A 19986-nucleotide genomic window follows, 5' to 3' on the forward strand; every position below is an offset into this window, starting at 1 on the left:
CACAGAATTGTACATATTTATGGGCTAAGTGTGATATTTCAACACATGTATACAATGTGTAATGATCAAATCAGAGTAGTTAGCATATTTCTTATTTCAAATAAGTATCTTTTCTTTGAGTTGAGAACATTCAAAAAAACGAAATTCTAAATATTCTCAATTTAAGCATATTTAAATTATTTATATAACTTTTTAATAGTAAGGGCACTATGGTGAAAAAAATTTTCACTAAATTTTGTAAGTTATACATACAATTTATTTCTAAAGTTTAATTCATTAGAAATGACTTTAACAATAAATGTTTATAAAATTATATGCATACACACATATACGCAAATACATACATACACATAGAAGAACTGTCTTTTCTATTGAGATTTTCATGTTATAAATCTATTTTGTAAACTAGAATATTTTGGTAAAAAGACTAACAGCAGTATCAACAGTTGTGATCAAGCCAAATAAGGCACTTTTTTATTGATACCTAAGTCAAGTTGATCTGATGAGAAAACCAGGCATTCTAAAAAATTTACAGATGTTGGCAGTCACATTAAAGTATGCTGCAGTTAAAAGCAGCAACCGTTTATTTAACAGGTTGCCTGAATCAAGAGGAACTTACTACATTTTGCCTGCCTTTTTTTCTCCATTTACAAATGAACCCGTCCACCATAGAAATAGTTTTTAAATATAGCCAAGCTGAAATTTTGGCTGAAATTTCACCACTACATTTTATTAACTGGAGTGGCAGTACTTTTTAGTGGTATTTGCCTGACACTGGGTTTGTGTATTTCTTCACACATTCTGTTAAGTGAACACATGCCAAAGCAAATATCTGAATGATATTTATACCAGATTGTTTCTATGTAGGAACACTATGTTACACTGCTTGCATCCTTGAAGTAATACAGAAGATTAGAAGTTGTGAATATTGAATACAAACTTTGGTTACTTAAAAAAATGCTACCTTAAAGTAGAATTCTTAAAACTGAAATTTACTTTTAAAAGGTAATCCGCAAACCAGAATGCAAATGAAACACAATTGTTCAAACTGTTAATCAATCCTAGATTCTTTTATCCAACATCATAAAACAATTTTTTCTAAGGAAACATAAAAAATTATTCGCCTAATACAACAACAAAACATTGAAATGGCATAGTCATGGACATTTTTTTTTAATTGTCTTGACTACTGCTTGCATTATAAAGCTTTTTAGTTTCTGTGTATTACCGCTGACAGCCAAGTTTATTGTTTTTAAGGTTGAGGAAAGAGATTTGCTCAACCCTGCACAGACAGAGAGTGGCAGAGCCAAGACCAAGGTTTCTGCCATTTCTACAAAGTGTCTCTAGAATTCCCTGGAGCAACCAGAGGAGCTACCTAAGGAAGGGTCAAGCAGGCAATTCCTCACCTCTTACCTCACACACTGCAGGCTCTTTAGCAAGGGTTTCTCAATTGGCATCTCTTCTACATGTGTGAAATTCTTCCACATGTGAGTAAGAATGAGTTTGAGAAAAAGAAATCCTTGTAAAAACCAATTTTTAAAACCACTGTACTACCACCTGCACTATGGAGAAAAAAGACTGTCATGGAGACCTAAATCTGAAATGATGTCACTATTGGTAACTCGCATGAGAAATGCCTAGAAATTGTTCTCCAGAGTAAGAGGAAAGGAGTCCTGCATGTATTTTTTAAAACAAGTAAAACTTTGTTTTTTTCTTTCTTATTTTTTGGTCATTAACTTTAGTGTTTCTGGCAATTCAGATTCACAGTATGAATAATGAATAAACATACTTTGGTAGAGAAATTTCTAGTATGTTTCAGAATGCAAGGGCAGATGGAGGCTATAGCAGAGCATTAAGAATAAACCAGTGAGTTAGTAGTCAGAACAATGGAATGCTAAACTCACATACTGAGAGTAGAACACCATATGGACTGGAAAACTCAGACAGAGCTTTCTGGAAAAGGTAGATGTTGAGAGGCTCAAGCAAGAGAGGAAGAGAAGCAACAGGGATGAAGTGGGGGAGGGGCAGGGAGCACGTTCACTTAAGAGAAAGAAGACAGATTCGAATGGAGAAAAGTGTTTCTGTAAGTGGATGGGCTTGAATTCATACATGAGGTCATATTGAAGAAGGACTTTTTTAGTCCTTTGTGTGTGTGTGTGTGTGTGTGTGTGTGTGTGTGTGCGCGCGCACGCGTGTTTGTTTGTGTGACAGAGTCTCATTCTGTCTCCCAGGCTGGAATGCAGTGGTGCATAAATTGAGGTATTTTGCTTATGGTAAGCTGTATTAGTCAGAGAAATGCTATTTGAAGTAAAACAGTCTTTCTTAGGGTAGTATAGAAATATTACTTGACTATATTAGAAAAACAATGGATATTACCAAAGGTTTGAATTAAATGATGCGGGAGAGATATTCTTTTCCATTTTTCAGTTTTATTTCTGTTTTGTTGTTGTTTTTATGCAAGACATAGAGACAAAATTTTACCTAGTATGAATAAATAAGAAAAAGAGAATCACTGAACTGGAAATATCTTTCCAAGGTAAATTTAATGAATGATGCTTAGAGTTTATTGTGTGATTATTAATTTTTAAGGGGGAGCAAATCCATTATTTTTAAAGAAGTAACAGATCTTGATATATAGGCTAAAATGAATTCCAAACAAAAATCATCCTACAAAAAGATTTGTCTTCTAAATGTATTTCTCCCACTGTCAATGTTTTTAGACCAGCTAACTAAAATGTTAAATATTTCTGTGTCTCCTTCCTTTTTCTTCTCTCAAGTTAACTGTTCTTTGGGGTATGCGTGTTTGCATGCATGTATGTACCATGTTTTTTGTTTGTTTGTTTCTATGTTCTGATACAGAGGATATTATTTTTTTTCTAAGGAGCAATTTTTTTGTTCTTTTTGGGACTCACTTGGTTTTTCTGAATGAACACTAAAATATGCTTGTTGGGGGGTGTATAAGAGATGTCTGTCAAGAAGTATGTTTAAGTAAGAACAGTGGTAATTGGACAGCATTTTAACATGAATGTTTTCTATAATGTAACTGCAATATTTCTGTTTTTCCTAGCTATGCAAACTTGAAAGGCAAGCTGAATTTAAGTAAGATTGTGTTAGGAGACAGAAGAGTGATGAGGTAGGTAGAGAGATCAGAGCAGAATTTGAGGAGTGCTGCTATGTCAGATGACAACGTGTACTGTAAACTTCTTGGTGTTCGCTCCTTCCATTTCCCACTCCTGGAAACATTAGTAAAACTGATTTTACTTGTTCTGGTTTCGTGAGTCTTGATCTGCCTTAATAATGAGCATGGGGGAAAGAGCAGAGAGAGGTTTCTTGTGTGGGGTGGGCATCCACCTCTGGGCCACTCATAAGCACACATGTGCACACATACTCACAGATATGCACACATGCACACAAATGTATATCATCATTTGTGATATACATTTGTATAAGCTCTGTAAGCTTAAGCCATTTTCCCCACTGACCATGGGAAGTCACTTCATGTAAAACTTCCTCTGTTCTAAAATCACTGTAGTTGATACCGATGATAGAATTTAAAGAGTATTCAAAAACCTGGTTTTGGCTTCTGGTAAATCTTTGGAAATAGATGGAAAATGTCAACTTCTATTGCTTCCAGGGCCACACAGCCTGTAAAATTATCTAAATATTTTCCATTGTTTATCTTGTTTTATTTTGCCTGAGATTACTTTGTTCTTTTGGGATATTAACAGGCAAAACTATAAACTTATGTGGATAAAAGATTACATTCTTTTACTAATAACTCAAGAAACACCAGGTTGAAGTTACTGAATTACTGCTTTTCATGATGGTGGTGTTATAAGTATTGTCCTGTTAATTCTTAAAACAAGTAGCTACTGTCAAAAAACCTTTTATCATATAATTAATTTTAATATTGGATAATCTCTGCGGTATGGCTTAATCGTTAGGTGCTTTGCCAAGTAAGAAAGTATCTGCCCCACCTTTACATCTTTATATCATATCGTACATTGTCCTATAGTAACAATAATATTTTCTAAACTACAATAGATCTTAGAAATCACCCAATCCAGCCAAACCATACAGATGAATACATAAACATGTTAGGTACTTTGCAGAAATAATCTTTATGAGGTGATACACAAAGACATAAAATTATGAATTCTTAAAAGATAGATGTATCTTATATTGAACAGCCTTCACAGAGACTTTTTGAAAATACAAACTAGAATCTCTAAGCTGATACTTAGGGATGAATGATATGTTATTATCATACTCAATGTGAAAGATGATAGAACTCTAGCAGTAAGTACACTTAGGGCTGTAAGTAACAGTAAATGCAGAAAGAACTGGCTTGACAGCAAAGAAAATTTGCCCAATATTAATGAAAATGTTTTGAGTTAGACAGTCCCAGATTTGGCTAATACAGCAACTCAATTACTTATTCTTTGAGTTAGAGTCTTTCTTTCTCATTTTTTATCCCTAGCATCTAGAATTGCCAGATTAAATACAGTACATACATCACTGAAATCTTAATTTTGGAAAAACAATGCATATTTTTAAAGGCACATCCCATGCAATACTATTTGTTATTTGAAATAGGTATTTAACTGGATGCCCTGCATTTCTGTTTTCCAAATCTGGGAACCTTGTCAGCATATTGGTTTATCTTCTCAGGCTAGCCTTTCTCGTGGTCACAGGATGGCTGCCATAGCTCTTAGTATTATGTGCAGATGCCAATATCCACTGGCATAAAAGTGATTCTTTTGATAAAGAAGAAAGTGGAGGAGTGGTGGTTTGATAGCTAACCAACAATATAAATCACCAAGGCAAATCTGACTTTTTGTTGATTAAAACATAGTTTCTGCCAATATTAAGTAAGTAGTTCTGTAACAGGATGTAATTTACCCTGCCTTCTGATTCAAGGACAGAAAGTTATCGACTGTCATATTTATGCAGAAGTTTCTGGCCTTTATTTTTCTTCTGTGAAAATGTATACTTTATTTTGAGACTCTGTTACAGCTGAGAAATTGCATTACCACTAAATCTGAAATAATTTTTACTGAGACTGAAATGAGGGAAGGAGATGGCTCATTTGCAGTTTCCCCTTTCTCTCAATATTCCCGAGGCACATAGTAAGTAGTTTTCTATGTTCACCACCATTCTTTTCTTCTCCCTTATGTTAGCTGTTCACATTATCCTATCCAAATTCCACCTTAATTTTTCATGTTCCCTTCCTGCTTCCACTAATCCTCCTTTTAAAATGTGTCTTTATCTTCAGGCCTCTATTTGTACTTAAGTGATAATGGTTTTAAATGGGCTAGACAAACTAATCTGTGTTAATATTGCTATATTCATATGACTGTGTTAATATTTACTTTGCTAATGTGTTGGACCTCTGGGGTAATTTAAGCCTTTTATCATTTCAAATGTTCAGCCCCTTTAAAAAGCTCTTCAGGAATGCTGCCAGTTTGGGCACCTCAGTGGCACAGCACTTTTGGCTTCCCCAACATGCTCAGAGAGGTAGGTGGCTAAAAGAAAGAGTGGCCTGTATGACTGCCGTCTGCAGTCTGTTCATCATGGCTATCTGGTCTCTTAACTTACTCTGTCTTTGATCATTCTCTCATCAGACTCATTGCAATCCACTGGTCTCTGAAGTCCTTTTCTCCACCCCTTCCTGTCTCATCCTGAGTGATTCATACGTGACTTCAGTATTTATAGGGATGCCCCACCCAACACCCTAGACTCATCATTTCTTGACCTCCTCTTCTACAAGGGCCTTTAATGCCTTTGGACTTCAGTGTTCTGCCAGTGCCACACCCCAGTGCTACCTAGTCATCCAGCAATTCTTCACCTCCCACAATTACACTTCAACATCATGTTGTTACAATCTGAGCTCCTGCCCCTTTCAACTATCTTGCTGCCCCTCACTTCTAACAAAGTGGCCCACTGACCTCATAAGGAATTTAAAACCTTAGGAAAATAGCAAAGAATCAAGTCTTTAAGCCTTTCTACAAGCCCGCATGCTTCCCTCCTGCCCTCTCTCTTCCAACTAGTCTGCATTCTGTGGATTATCTCAACAACTAAGCCCTCATTTTCCTTCATATTTCAAACTTCTATCACACTCAACCTCTAAATTCCTATCTTGGATGAATCTTAAACATTGGTCTTTTGAAATTCAACACCTATATACCTAAACCTGGTAAATAAAGTCATATCACTGCCAGGTGAGCCTTTTCAAATGCTGAAATATTAGGAGGTAGCATTGCAAAATGGTTCAGAGCATGAAGCTCAGTTCCTGGCTCCTCCACTTACTAGCTGTCTGCCTTTGAGAAAATAGCAATGACCACTTTGTGCCTGATTTTCATCTGCAAAAGGAGAATAATAATTGAAAGCATCTCACAGGTATGTTACTATGAGCAAGCGAGCTAATCTTTACAGGTGCTTAACTGTTGAATAAATGAATATTTGACTTCTCCCTTGTAGTTTTATTTCCATATTGAATAACAGCTATTCAAAATCTTTACCCTTTTAAATTATCCAAATAGCTCAGGCTCCATCACTTCAGCAGATTATCTGGCCTAGTTCTTACAGTACATATAGGACATTAGGTGTGAATGCCTTTATATTATCTCCCCCTGAAATTTTAAGTACACTGGTGCATTTATACCTCCTTTCCATCTAAGAGAAAGAAATAACCTTCTAAGATTAATTTTTCTCTTCTTCTCAAGATCTTATCTTTTCAAATATCTAATCTTTCTTTTTCTTTCTTTCCTTCTTTCTTTCTTCCTGTCTTTTGCTAATAAGCATGTTATTCCCATGTATCCGTGACAAATAAAAAAATCATTTTTCAATCATACATTTCTTTTAGCTATTTTCCTATTTCTATCCTTCCTTTTATCATATATGTGTATATATGTGTTTGTGTATGTATATATGTGTGTATACACATACACACACACACACATATATATATGCATGTCTACATTTACTGTTTCTACCTTACCTCTCTCATTACTGTATTAATGAGAAATTATAGTACTTGTAAGAAGGCCTAACACTACAACTAACTGGTAATTAACTCAGAAGTGTCAAAACTTTAGAATTTTGCTTTTTTCTCAGGCTTAGCCAAGCATAGACATCTGTGATTCTGAATAGCCACATATTTGTATAATGACTTTCCTGCTCTTTTGTTCTATGTTAGCCAATTAATTGTTTTATTTTGAATACCACTGCTATTTCCTATTTCTCTCTCCTAAAAGGAACCAGCCAACAGATTCCCACTCTAATCAAGGCATCCTTCTTCATGATTTCACCACAATTATTGTTAAAGTCAGCAATAACATCTCTATATTGCCAAATCCAGAGGTTAATTCTCAGTGCACATTTTAACTTCTCAGGAAGATGGTGGAGTTGATCATTTCCTTCTCTTTAAAACCTTTTTGTACAGTCACCTTCTGGACACCACTTTCTCTTGGTTCTCTTCCTACCTAACTAGTTGATTTTTCTCAGCCTCCTTTGCTGGGATCTTCTCATTTATCTACCTCTAAATTGTGGAGTATACAAGATCCTTGGACATCTCTTCTTTTCATTCTTCACCAACACCCCCCTCAACCCCAGTGGCCCCAACTAGTTTTCAGCTTTAGATACCCTCTATATGCTTATGACTCCTTAATTTATATTCCAGTCCAAAATTTTGCTCATAACTCTGTATTTGTATCCAAGTGCTTAATCAGTATCAGTATCACTACTTGAATATCTAACAGGCTTTTCAAACTTAACAGTCAACAAACTTTTTTTTCCCCTAAAACTGCTCCACCGGAAGTCTTCACCATCTCTTCTTACTCTAGTCTTCTAGTTGGTCATCTAAAAAAAAATTCTTTGTTTTCCTTTTTCTTTCTTTGACATACCACCTTGCAAGGATAAACAAATCCTATTGACTTTATCTTCATAATCCTCATCAGTTATCATCATTTCCGTAACTCCCACTCTGGTACAATCCTAGTTTATTTCATAATTCTCTTTTTTCTCTACCTCTATCTCTACTCCATTAGTCTATTTTACACACAGTATTTTTAGTCTTTTACAATGTAAGTCAGATCATGGCATCCCTCTGCTAAATATCCCAAATGATCTCTGTTTTTTCAAGTGGTTCTCTTCTCCCTTGCTTACCTCCTACCACTCTCTCCTCATCCAAGAAGAGTGTATGAACGTGAGAGAGAGCTCTTCTCAGAAACGGAACAATAAAGCTCGTAGAAGAATAACAGCCAATGGAGGAGAAAGAGAATAGGAGAATCAGAAAATGTAAGGTCAAGAAAGAAATTAGATAAGTAGTCAATCCTACCAAAAGCTATAAGAATAATTATAAAATCCACTGGATTTGGTGTTTTAGAGGTCATTGATGATTATTGCCTCAGTAGGTTTGGAATAGCTTACTTGGAAAATAGGAATAGGGCTGACCAAGAACATATAGAAACATGGCTTCTGGCATTAATGGTTCAAAACACACACACACACTCTCTCTCTCTCTGTATATATATAAATATAAATATATATATAGATTCCATCTATATGCTTATGATTCCTTAATTTCTCTCTCTATATATATTTAAACCAAACTTTTACCCAGAGTTTCATCTCTGAGTGGCATTTCTGAATGCCTGGGGCTACATTTCCATCTGCATGTATTATAAGCACATCATAACAAATATGTCCAGTAATTAACTAATTTTCCTTCTTGTATTTTATTCTCCTTACTATCAAACAAATTAACCCCAAATACCCAATCCTTGTAAATTGTCTAGCATGTAGAATTACATGACTACCTACCCATTGACCTAAAGGAGAAAACAAATCTTAGGGGTCATTCTAGTTCTTCCTCATCACCCATTTTAATCTGTCAAATCTCACTGCAGCTTCTGTCTCCACTGAGTCTTTATCAACCTCCCTCCTTCTCCATACTAATAAGCTTCCTAACTAGTTCTCTTGTCTGAGGACTTCCCTTGTCTTACTCCTTCAATTATTCAGTTGCTAATTATCTTTCTATAAAACACTTTAGTTACAAACTGCAGGCTGCTTTCTACTTCCTACTGGTAATAAAACAATCCCTTAGAATAGTGCACTAAGATCTTGGAACCTGGTTCTCACCTACCATTCCAACCTCAACTTATGACAGTTTGCCACTTGTCTTAGTATAATCAAACACTACATGAAATTAAGTGCATGCTTCTGTACATTTTAGCACTATAGTATGATATGTCATGTTTTCAATATTGTTTGATTCACTTCTATTGTATTCTTTCCAGGCCCCTAACTACAGTAGTTCAATCACATGTGGTGACAGCCTTTGGCATAGCTATGACCAGAGGAAACATCACTTTCTGCTAGCCCTCACTTAGCCATTTTATAGATAGTAGGGGTGAGGAGTGGCATGGTGTGGCTGTGGTTAAGGGAGGAGTGAACCAACTCTGATGCAGCCTATTATGCTGGTGCCCACAGTGCAGATGTGGGTAAAATTTACTACAGATTTTCCACACAATTTATGACAGTTCCCCATTTGATTAGTATAATCAAACATTGCATGGAGTGATGCACATACTTCTGCACATTCTTCCTGCTTTTGGAATAAGTAACTAGAGCTTTCAAAGTTCAAATAACTTTTCACCCCTAAATTGCAAATACAATTTCAAAAAGTTTGAAAAAGAAAAAAAGCCAGCCATAGTTTGCCATTCAACAGAACGTATTTGTTCTTTTCTCTTCTAACATTCTTCTATGAATATACACATTTGTATGGTAAATATAAAATTTAGCATAATTTTCTCATATGTTATTTAGCTATTCCTTGTCACTTTGCAAAAAAAGGAACATCAAAAGTAACAAAATATTATTTTGAGAAAAGAAGAAAGAATAAAACAAGGATGGGGACCAAAAAAGATATATGAGTAAGGTTTAAGATGTCTACCATGATGACCTACTCATTAGATGAGCTCCACATTTGGGTCTCAATTTCTCCAGCAGTCAATGTGAAAACAGAAACTTTGTTATCCAATACCCAGTATCCATGTGATGTAAAAAAAATGTCCTGGTAATTTCGCTCATTCTTGGAACAAATATTGTCAAAAGAAATGTCTCTTGAGGTCCTCCTAAAGAGAATACAGGGTGACATACCATCAACGTTCAGGTAGATAGATTCCTTCTTAGAGATAGTAATTTTATTTCATGTCTTTGCTCATGTTGATAATCAGAACAGGCAAGTGCCATTGCACAAATCAAAGAATGACTTTTGTAAAAACCACCTTCTGGAAAATCATTTAATACTATTAAGGCACTCACCTCTTATAGTTATAATAGTAGCTGAATTGCTATCCTTTAGAAAAATGTTCTGAATATTATTTTTCTTAAACATAGAGTTTTAAATGGTTTTAATATTTCCTACATCAAATCTTAAAACTCCAGGTTTTATATCTGGCAGTTGATGCTTCCTCGGAAGGCCAGAGTTTAGGTTGAGAAGCAGAAATCCTCACTTTCTGATTATGGTTCCCTTTAAGGAAGCCTTCTAAGAATGCGGCTGGGCAGAGATGTTACAGTCTTGGGCTTTTTTCTCTTGTGGAGAACAGGATGTCATCCTAAGAGGGCTAAAACACAAGCTGAATAACATACTCAGGTTCATAGAGGTTCTATTGCCAGTCTTGAGTCTTCTCCAGAAATGTGGCTAGATAGCGCTATAAATTTTGGACCTGAAGTATCAGCTTCACTGAGGAATGTTAATAATGCATACTGGTAAGAAACTTGGATGCTAAAATCTTTATTTTTCCATTTTTTGAGCATTTGAGAAGGTTTGTTAAGATAAAAGCAGTTTTAAAAATCTTGGCTTTATGTTTGTAGGGCTGTTCAGATAACTTGTTCATATGAAAGGAACATCCTTCTGACTACAACCTAGATTTGATTTATCTCACACATACATTTTCTCTGCTGAAATGCATGTAACTTTAGATACATGGTGACATTTTAAACATATTTTAAAAACACTATACATATCTCAAGGCAGATATAATCATCTGACGGGAATGGTGCAGGTCTAGTGCAGTGCCTTCCAGAGATTCCCAGAGGGGAACAGGATGATTACTTGACTCTTAAATGGCTATATCTCTACATGAAGTGGAAGATTTTTCAAAGAACCTACTTATGAATAAAGGCTTGTGGTATTGCATAGTACTGCGTGGAAAATCTGGGGTAAATTTTACCTACATTTCCACTGTGGGCACAAGCATAATAGGCTACATCAGAGTTAGTTCACTCCTCCCTTAACCACAGCCACACCATGCCACCCCTCACCCCTATCATCTTTAAAATGGCTATCTGAGGTCTAGCAGAAAATGATATTTCTTCTGGTTTAAAATCTGGTCAGAGCTACTCCAAAGGCCATCACATGTGATTTAACTAGTATAGTCAGGGGCCTGGAAAGAGTACAGTAGGAAGGAATCTTTCAAATGATATTCAAAAGCTGACATATCATACTATACTGCTAGGTTGTCTGCAAAATTTATTTTTTAATGGCTACAAAATATTTCATAGAGCATCTATATCATAATGTAACTACACCTTATCTTATTTATTTTGATTTTTATTATATAAATAAGACTAGAATGAACATTTTTACTCACAACTTTTTCCTTCTACTATATGAGCCACACTAAAGGTTGGAACATAATTTATGGTAATACAAAAAGCACAAACTAGCTGTTTCATATTAGGAAGATAAAAGGCAAAATCAGAAAGTAACAGGAAAGGAAAAAGGTGAAGGAATGAAGAAGAGGAAGAAAAGGAGGAGGAAGAATGAGATGAGCACCCAGAAAGGCTTCCATTGTAGGAAGGAATGGCAGCACAAGCCTGTTTTGGTCATTATCGTAACACAGAGCCTTCACAGTATCTGGCATATTCAATAAACATTTGTTGAATGAATGAGCGAAAAATGAAAAATATAAATGACATATATCCAGTGAGCAGAACTATGTTCATGTTGGCATCCCATCAGTTCATAGCTAGATTTGGACCCGTGTGAAAATGCTTATACGAGGTTCCTAATTTCTTTTAATTTGTCAAGGAGAAAGTAGAGACATGTCCTACTTGCATTTAACCAGAACTTTCCTGATCACAAACCAACAGATAATCCTAAGTCTCCTAAAAAACATTTTGAGTGATTGTTGAACATATTCTGAGAGTATGTGCTTGGTATAAATGATTTTGGTTTATAATATCATTTATTTCTAGATTAATGCTTTAAAATGTATTCATTTTATCTGCAATGTCTTTGTTCTTATCAGGTTTCTGTAAAAAATATATATATATATATATATATGAGAGAAACGTTTATGATATACACTAGTATGTTCACGTTAAGGTGTTGACATTTTTATATAATTGTGCATCATTTAGTGACTGGGATACGTTCTGCAGATGTATCCTTAGGCGATTTTGCCTTTGTGTGAAAATCATAGGGGGTTCTTATACAAACCTAGATGATAAAGTGTATTGCTCTGAGGCTACAAACGTGTACAGTATGTTACTCTACTGGATACTGTAGGCAATAGTAACTTAGAGGCAAGTATTTGTATATGTAAACATTGAAAAGGTACAGTTAAACTTCCATATTATAATCTTAGGGACCACCATTATACGAGTCCATCATTGAACAAGACGTTGTTATGTGGCATATGACTCTAATTGCTGCCCACACCTTCCTGATGAAAGTATTGTGTGGTGGAGTGGGAAGCACACTGAACTGATGATGTGGATTCTTGCTCCTAATTCTCTCACTAACTAGTTGGCTGACCTCAGGCAGGCTGCTTAAAGTTTCAAGCTCAGTTTTCCTTCTCTGTAAAATGGAGTTGTAAGGGGCCATAAAATGGAGTTGTAGGAGGCCAACCCCGTTCCTAAGATTCCATTCACTTGTGGGTCACATTGACACTCTGCCCATCAGCTATAAGTAAAGAATCCTTTCAGTATGATGAGATTAAGTGACTGCTAATACTTCTCTAACAGTGGGCTTGAAATACTATGAGACAGTTGCACATGGGAGGTGGCAGCAATGGGCTTTAGGGGTAAAGTCCTGGTTCTTCTCTGCCACTTAGTAGCTTTAACGTTTCAGAGGCTCAGTTTTCTTATGTATAAAGTGAGAATAATACAAACACATGTAGTTTTTTTATTAAATGAGACAGTGTAAATCCAGCCCAAAATACCACGTCTGACACGATGGAAGTGCTCAGGCAAAAACATCCATTTCTAACACTGTTATTTACTTGGCTCCACTGAAATAATTGCTCTTCTAGTAGTACTTCTCCAAACTGATTATCAGTAGTATTGTAATTACAGTATTTAAAGGATTTTAAGGTGCCAACTTGAGCTGGCTTGTTTAAAAATAATTGGAAAGACGTGGGCTCAGGGGATCTTTAACAATTAAGCAAAAACAATCTGTGTGCTGACCTTTACCCTGTGGTTCTTTTATTTAATAACAGTCTATTAATACACAAAGCTTTAGTTCTTTAATACTAATGTAATCCAAGCCAAATATGCTACCTAATAGCTATAATAAATTTACTTGTCCCAAAGAAATTTTGATGAAAATTTGCTTCACTTTTCAGTTTGTTTTGAAACAAGATTATGGAGAAGCTCTTATTTTGAGTTCCTATCAATAAATATTAAGTCCCCTTAGTTTTTGATCATATGTAGATTGCATTAAATAAAAATAAATGAGATAAAATAATTCCTAGATTGGTGAGAGAATTTTTGAAGGCTGTATAAGTTATTTTATAATTTAAAAACAATTACTTAACCATAAAAGAAAAGGGAAGGAAAAAAAAGTCCCCAAAATGTAGGAAACCAGAGTACTTGCTTTGCTGTTAATTATAGCAGGAAATATCTGTCTGTTTATTATGACCCTGTACTTCCATAGTCACATTAATTTACAAACAGTTTTCATTCCCTTTACCAACAATCGTCAGCCTGCCTTATGGAAACTGATCATTTGCAAGGGAGTTCAAGGAGATTACTTGCATAATTAAATGAGTAGTAACTGGCTTGTTCCCACAACCTCAGGGTGGATCATTTGTAAACAGGCAACATTTCTAACTGCAGGACCCTCTATAGCACCTGTTAATTGACTCACAATAATCTTCTGGGTCAACCTACGTTAAAGTATTTGAGGACTCCCAAATTTTATAGCAAGTGTCCTATGTTCCCATTATGTGTTTAAGGATTTTTTCTTAATGATTCTAGGTTTCTTTCCATTCATGAGATGTGAGCCTCAACTGATCTGTAGCAGGTTGTAGAAAAGTAATCACTTGTATTTCTGCTAGAAAGTTATATGCAGGATACAGGATAAGTCATATGTTCCATAGACAAGTAAGAATCTACATGGATACATAAGTCTGTAATAACCTGTGTGTTAAATATCTAAAATTCAACAAGCCATGGTATAGACTTTTATTAATTATAATAATTCAATTTTTAAAGTTTCTTAAAAACTAGCTTATTATTTTCTGTCTCCATAGCTCTGTCTCCTTTTGTATTTTATTTGATTAATTCTGAGACCTCTTTTAAAAGCAATTTGAAAGGATTGCATATTGCATTTATATAACATTTTCTAATGGCCTGAAGTCACTATTAGTCAAATATTACTTTAACAAAAAGAATGGGGTTATTAAATATGTATATTTTATAGTTTCTGAATTAGAGACAAAAAGGGGGGCATAAACTGTTGCTAAGCTCTTATATGTTTGCTTACCATCACAGTGTTAAATGGAGAGTCTTTGTTTTGAAGTCCTACCTGCTTAAGCTAGTATTTTTTAGTTGGTGATGGGATTTGGTGGAGTTCAATGTAAAGAAATAGCCAAAACTGGTTTACCAGAATCCTATCTGAGTCTGGCAGAAGACCTGTTCTCTCCCCATTTTGTCCACCCTCAAACTTGCCAAGTCTTGTTCGCTTTGGCTTTATTTTTAAAATGCATTTCTGGTGAGTGAGGAAAGGTTTTGTACTGTGTTTTCAATGACTCACCCAAAATAACTCCATTCAACTTGTAAACGGTCCTGTTCTGAATGCAGATTGTATTTGTCCTGAGATGGGCATAAAGGAGCTGCAGAAGGGAGATTAGAGAAGGGAAACGTGCTGGGAGAGGCCGGTAGAGTCTATATTTATTCAGGTTCAGGCACATACCACACTTATTTCTTTTTTCAAAGACGTGTGTGTGTGTGTATGCTAAAGAACCGTTATAAGGTGCGTACCATTTAAAGCTCTCAAAAATACGTCAGTATTAGATAGATGGATGGTTCATCTAGTCATGAGCCTTCCTTTTCCTGGTCTGCATAAAATATAGACAGAGAGATTTATATGAAAATATATAATTTCAAATATATGCAGAGTGAGCTGTAATTTCTTTTTAAATTCTAAATGGCTCCAAAGAGAAAGTAATCATATACATAAACAAAAAAGCTAGAATATAATCTTAAATATTGAAGAGAAATTGACTATATAATAGGACAGTGCTAACACTGGGAAACTCACTAATGAGATCCTCTTGTTCAGTAACGTAGAAAAATTCTTAATATCATCTGGCATGGGTATAGACTGTGCATTTGATATGGACAGATATATCTTTTTAAAAGCTTTTATGATTCAAACCGTCAGATAACTTTTGAAAGCAACATTTTAGGACAGGGCTGAGAAGAAAATGTAAAAGGATTGATTCAAACTTGAGAATTAGGCTTCACAGATAGAAAGCAAAATGTTTGTAATTCATGTGTAACTATGTTCAGTTAAAAGGTTTTCAAAACCTCCTTTGAGTTGTTTTATGAATTTGTGAAACAGACCAAATAGTCTATTCTGTTACATAATCTTGCTTCACTTCATTGTTGATTAAGAATGGATGAGCCATTCGTACCTGTTGCTCAGAAACACCAGAGAATTGAGCCACTAAAAAGAAAACAAACTGGCCACAAGGTTTCACTGAGAAAAGAATAAACTTAGCATTATGTGGCAAACTGAATAAATGGTGATCTGAGAATGTGTGATAAATCTGACAAGCCTTTAACATGTACAAAATCAGAAAGTATGTAAACTGATAACTTCCCAGATTGTATAAATAACTTGCAAGGCAAAATTCTAGTGGTATTAACATCTGCTTCTCCTCCTTATATGTACTTGGGAAAATAAGAGAAATCAAAATAATGGACTATTCTACATATTAATGCTTCCTTATGAGGAAAAGTAATCTAAAAATCCTTGGATTTTTGCTAATGTGGGAGAACTCTAAGAACAATCGAAAGGTTTATAGGCTTTAAACATGCAATTTTATTGCCTTAACATAAGATACAATAACCAGAAATACTATAGTCAGAAATACTCTAATAATTAATAATGGCTTCAATAATAGAGGAATATATCAATGACCCCATTTCATTCAGACTAACCAGCGTTCCTCATAGTTCAATTACATGATTTGTAAATAAGTCTCTGAAAATTTTTAAGTGTTTACTCTTATTTATTATTTTTCTTTTGTTCTTTTTTATGCTGTTGCAAATCCCTGGAAATGTTAATGGATACACTGAGGGGCCCAAAAAGATTTCCTGTTGATATGAATTTTAGAACTATTGGATTTAAAAAAATAATTTAAAAAAAAACGGCCGGGCGCGGTGGCTCACGCCTGTAATCCCAGCACTTTGGGAGGCCGAGGCGGGTGGATCACGAGGTCAAGAGATCGAGACCATCCTGGTCAACATGGTGAAACCCCGTCTCTACTGAAAATACAAAAATTCAGCTGGGCATGGTGGCGCGTGCCTGTAATCCCAGCTACTCAGGAGGCTGAGGCAGGAGAATTGCCTGAACCCAGGAGGCGGAGGTTGCGGTGAGCCGAGATCGCGCCATTGCACTCCAGCCTGGGTAACAAGAGCGAAACTCCGTCTCAAAAAAAAAAAAAAAAAACAAGTTTTGAAGACTTCACAAGTCTTTAACATTCATTGTGACTGCGCTGGGGTGGAGGAAGGGGGTGGATATAATATGAAGTGTTTTCCATTCTTATTTTACATAGAATTTTTTTTAATCCAGGCAATACTATCAAAATATAAAATGCTACTCTGTTCATTTAACCTGAAATTCTACTTACCTTATACCTCTGAGCCCCCTTTTGTCTTAACCAAAGGTAAGAATTTGAAGAAATAATTGCACCTCTACCACTCTCTAATCAGATTCTAGATAATTAAGATTTTGATGCACAAAATAAAATTTTTGATTATGTAAATATTGAAGAAACAATACCATAACTAGAACCAAAATGGCTTAGCCTACTCAATAGTAAATCTTGTTTTATAATTTTAAATATCTAGAGTAATTAAACCAAGAACAATGTTTCCCTTATGATTTAAGCTTTTTCATATAAAACTGCCTGATTTAACCAAAGTATGTTTTCTGTCCTTTCCTGAACTTATGCCAATTTTTAAATACACCTGCACAAACATAATGCTAGATGCCATTTACTAGTATGAGAATTATTCCCACATATGAAATTGATTTATTTTTGCTTTCTGCAACATAATAATTCTAATAGCTATACTGAGCACCTACATTATTTCATGTGAGATTCACATCAATTTGGGAAGGTAGTTATCATGATTGCTATTTCAAAGACGAGAAAAGTCATGGACCAGGGTTATTAGCTGTCTTGCCTTATACCATACAGCTAGAAAAAGAGGGAAACATTTCAAACTTCAGTCTAACACCAAAGACCACATTGTTTCCACTATGTCATGCTGGATGGAATTATCCACATTTAATGTAAATTTATTTCTTTTTCCACCTTGCAATCATCAGTGATTCAGACAATACTCCGTAGCCCTTTGCAATATGTATTTGCAGTTGATCTATAATATAGTACTTGTTTGGAAAAAAATCCTTGAAGAAGCAAACATGTAGACTTTCCTCATGGGAAGTATTCATTATAGAATAAATGAAATACATTGGGCATTTTTAAAAACTCTGTAAAAGTTGACAAAACAATGAAAAAAACCTTACTTTTCAAGACAATAGCATGCTATTTCAAGGATTTCCTTCTCTATAATTCTATGCCATTAACATATTCCATTACAAAATGCCATGTAGAAGAAAACATACATTTGAGCTACTGGAGACTCATAATGTATATATTCTGTTACCTGCTTGTATTTTTTCCCCCTTATTATTTGACTCTGGTTGTTTGACTTTTTTAAAACTACAGTTCATTATTGCCTGTCATGATAATTATTTATTGTTGTCATCTGAAAGTGTATTTAAACAACTGCAAAATTAAATATAAGCATTATAGAAATAATATAAAGCAAATAAAAAATCAATTTAAGTGTCTCTTTGAAGAACATAAAAAAACAGAAACTACCTCAAGAAGACTCATTATCCCTTGTGGGATCAGCATTTAAAAGTGTAAGGGGTGCAAGAAGAATGCTGAAGAATGTTCTGTCATCTCTCACAGTTTACAATCTGGCTAGTAAGCCAAACATACCTTCCAGGGCCAGTCATATTATTTACTGTACAATTCAGTCCTCAAATAAATGATGTAGACATGCTGTTGTATGTCAGGTCCCTGTGGGAGAGATGTGACCAGAAGTGGTGGAATGGAGGAGTCAAAAAGTTTTGGCTTAGCTAGATTTGGAAAGTCATGAAGGTGCTGGATAGAAAGAACAGGAATGAGTTAAGAAGCAAAGACAGAGTAGGCAACAGCGATTACATATGATAGAATTGAAGCTGGGAGCAGCAGAGGGACAGGGTGGGTTACATGAGAACCCTAGATAAAACTGTGAAGGCAGTGTATTTGGTGGCACTTGATCGGCCCTTTCAATGCCTCTTCCTAGGTAGCTTCTTTTTTCACTTTTTTTCATCTTCCACACAGGCAGCGAGACTCTGGCCTATTTCGGAGAGCCATTAAACTGTTAGCGGGATCCTACTACAGGACCTTGGAAGGCTGAGAAGTCCTATAGTTTCAAAGAAAAGATTTGCTAGTAGTGAAATTTCAAGCCATAGAGGTATTAGCATCACTGTTCTAACTCCCCTGAAATTTGGCAATACATATTTAAGGCTCAGCAGAATATTTTGATGGTTCTGGAAAGCTAGTCTGGATTTTGGATTTGATCTTGGGGATATTAATAAACCATTAGAAGTTGCTGACTTTGGTTCAGCCAAGAGAGGGATGTCCTGGGAATTGTAAATCTGGAGCAATGCACTAGAAAGGAGATAGGAAAGAATGAAGGCAGGAAAATCAGTGTGCTATTTTAGTAGTCTATGACTTATGTGTAAATGCCTGGACAAAAACTAGGCACTATTTCATCTTCAGAGCATTCTTCATTCCAAATTCTCCAAAAGTTATGGTTTCCGGTAGCTATCAATGACAATGCACCTAGTTACCTTGTAATTCGAATGCTTCCATTAGGAATTTTACTATGCTCTTGAATTTAACTTCAAATAAAAAATAATTCCTTCCTTAAAATATTACGTCTATGCAAAATATTCTTTTCAATCAGGTTAATATTTTAAAAAGTGTTCTAACTTGTTCTCCAGCTCATAGCCAAGTACAATAAAATACTGGAAGCCTTACTTAGATGTACAGTTTAGATGTAACATCTAGGGGGACATTGTTGCTTGATATGCCCTTCACATTGCGTCCCATTTTGGATAGAATTTGAGGCTCTTTGCTAATGAGAATTTAAACATAAGAAAAGGGAATGTCGAAGCTGGCCTTAGAAACAGTTCTGAACCCTGACATCATTTGTTTCTTGCAGCATGCTGTCTCACCAAAATCCAAGCAACTATCTCCACATAGTCCCAATTATTCTTTCCTCTATTCTCCCTCACGTTAAGTCCAACCTCAGTGTGAAATTTCCAGCTTAAATATCCTTTCACAATTCATTTTCATTCATAACACAACCACAATAAATAACTTTAAGTGTGAAAGTAGC

At 35.3% G+C, this 19986-nt stretch overlaps 1 long non-coding RNA gene across 3 annotated transcripts; it reads right to left on the reverse strand.

Annotated features, from left to right (window-relative positions):
* Window positions 1–1107: 1107 nt before the first annotated feature.
* On the reverse strand, window positions 1108–18939 carry LOC119471905. 3 transcript variants are annotated; one of them, XR_005201007.1, is made up of 4 exons: window positions 18810–18939; window positions 17609–17723; window positions 9956–10136; window positions 1108–1478 (listed from the first exon to the last, which is right to left on the reverse strand). It is a non-coding gene; the product is annotated as an uncharacterized LOC119471905 (long non-coding RNA). The 3 variants fall into 3 exon arrangements; XR_005201006.1 differs by lacking the exon at window positions 1108–1478 and having other exon boundaries at window positions 9899–10136; XR_005201005.1 differs by lacking the exons at window positions 1108–1478; window positions 9956–10136 and having other exon boundaries at window positions 16963–17723.
* Between the last annotated feature and the right edge of the window lie 1047 nt (window positions 18940–19986).

The sequence above is a fragment of the Cebus imitator genome, unplaced genomic scaffold (genome assembly GCF_001604975.1).
Source record: "Cebus imitator isolate Cc_AM_T3 unplaced genomic scaffold, Cebus_imitator-1.0 Scaffold78, whole genome shotgun sequence".
In the NCBI taxonomy this organism is placed as follows: Eukaryota; Metazoa; Chordata; class Mammalia; order Primates; family Cebidae; genus Cebus; species Cebus imitator.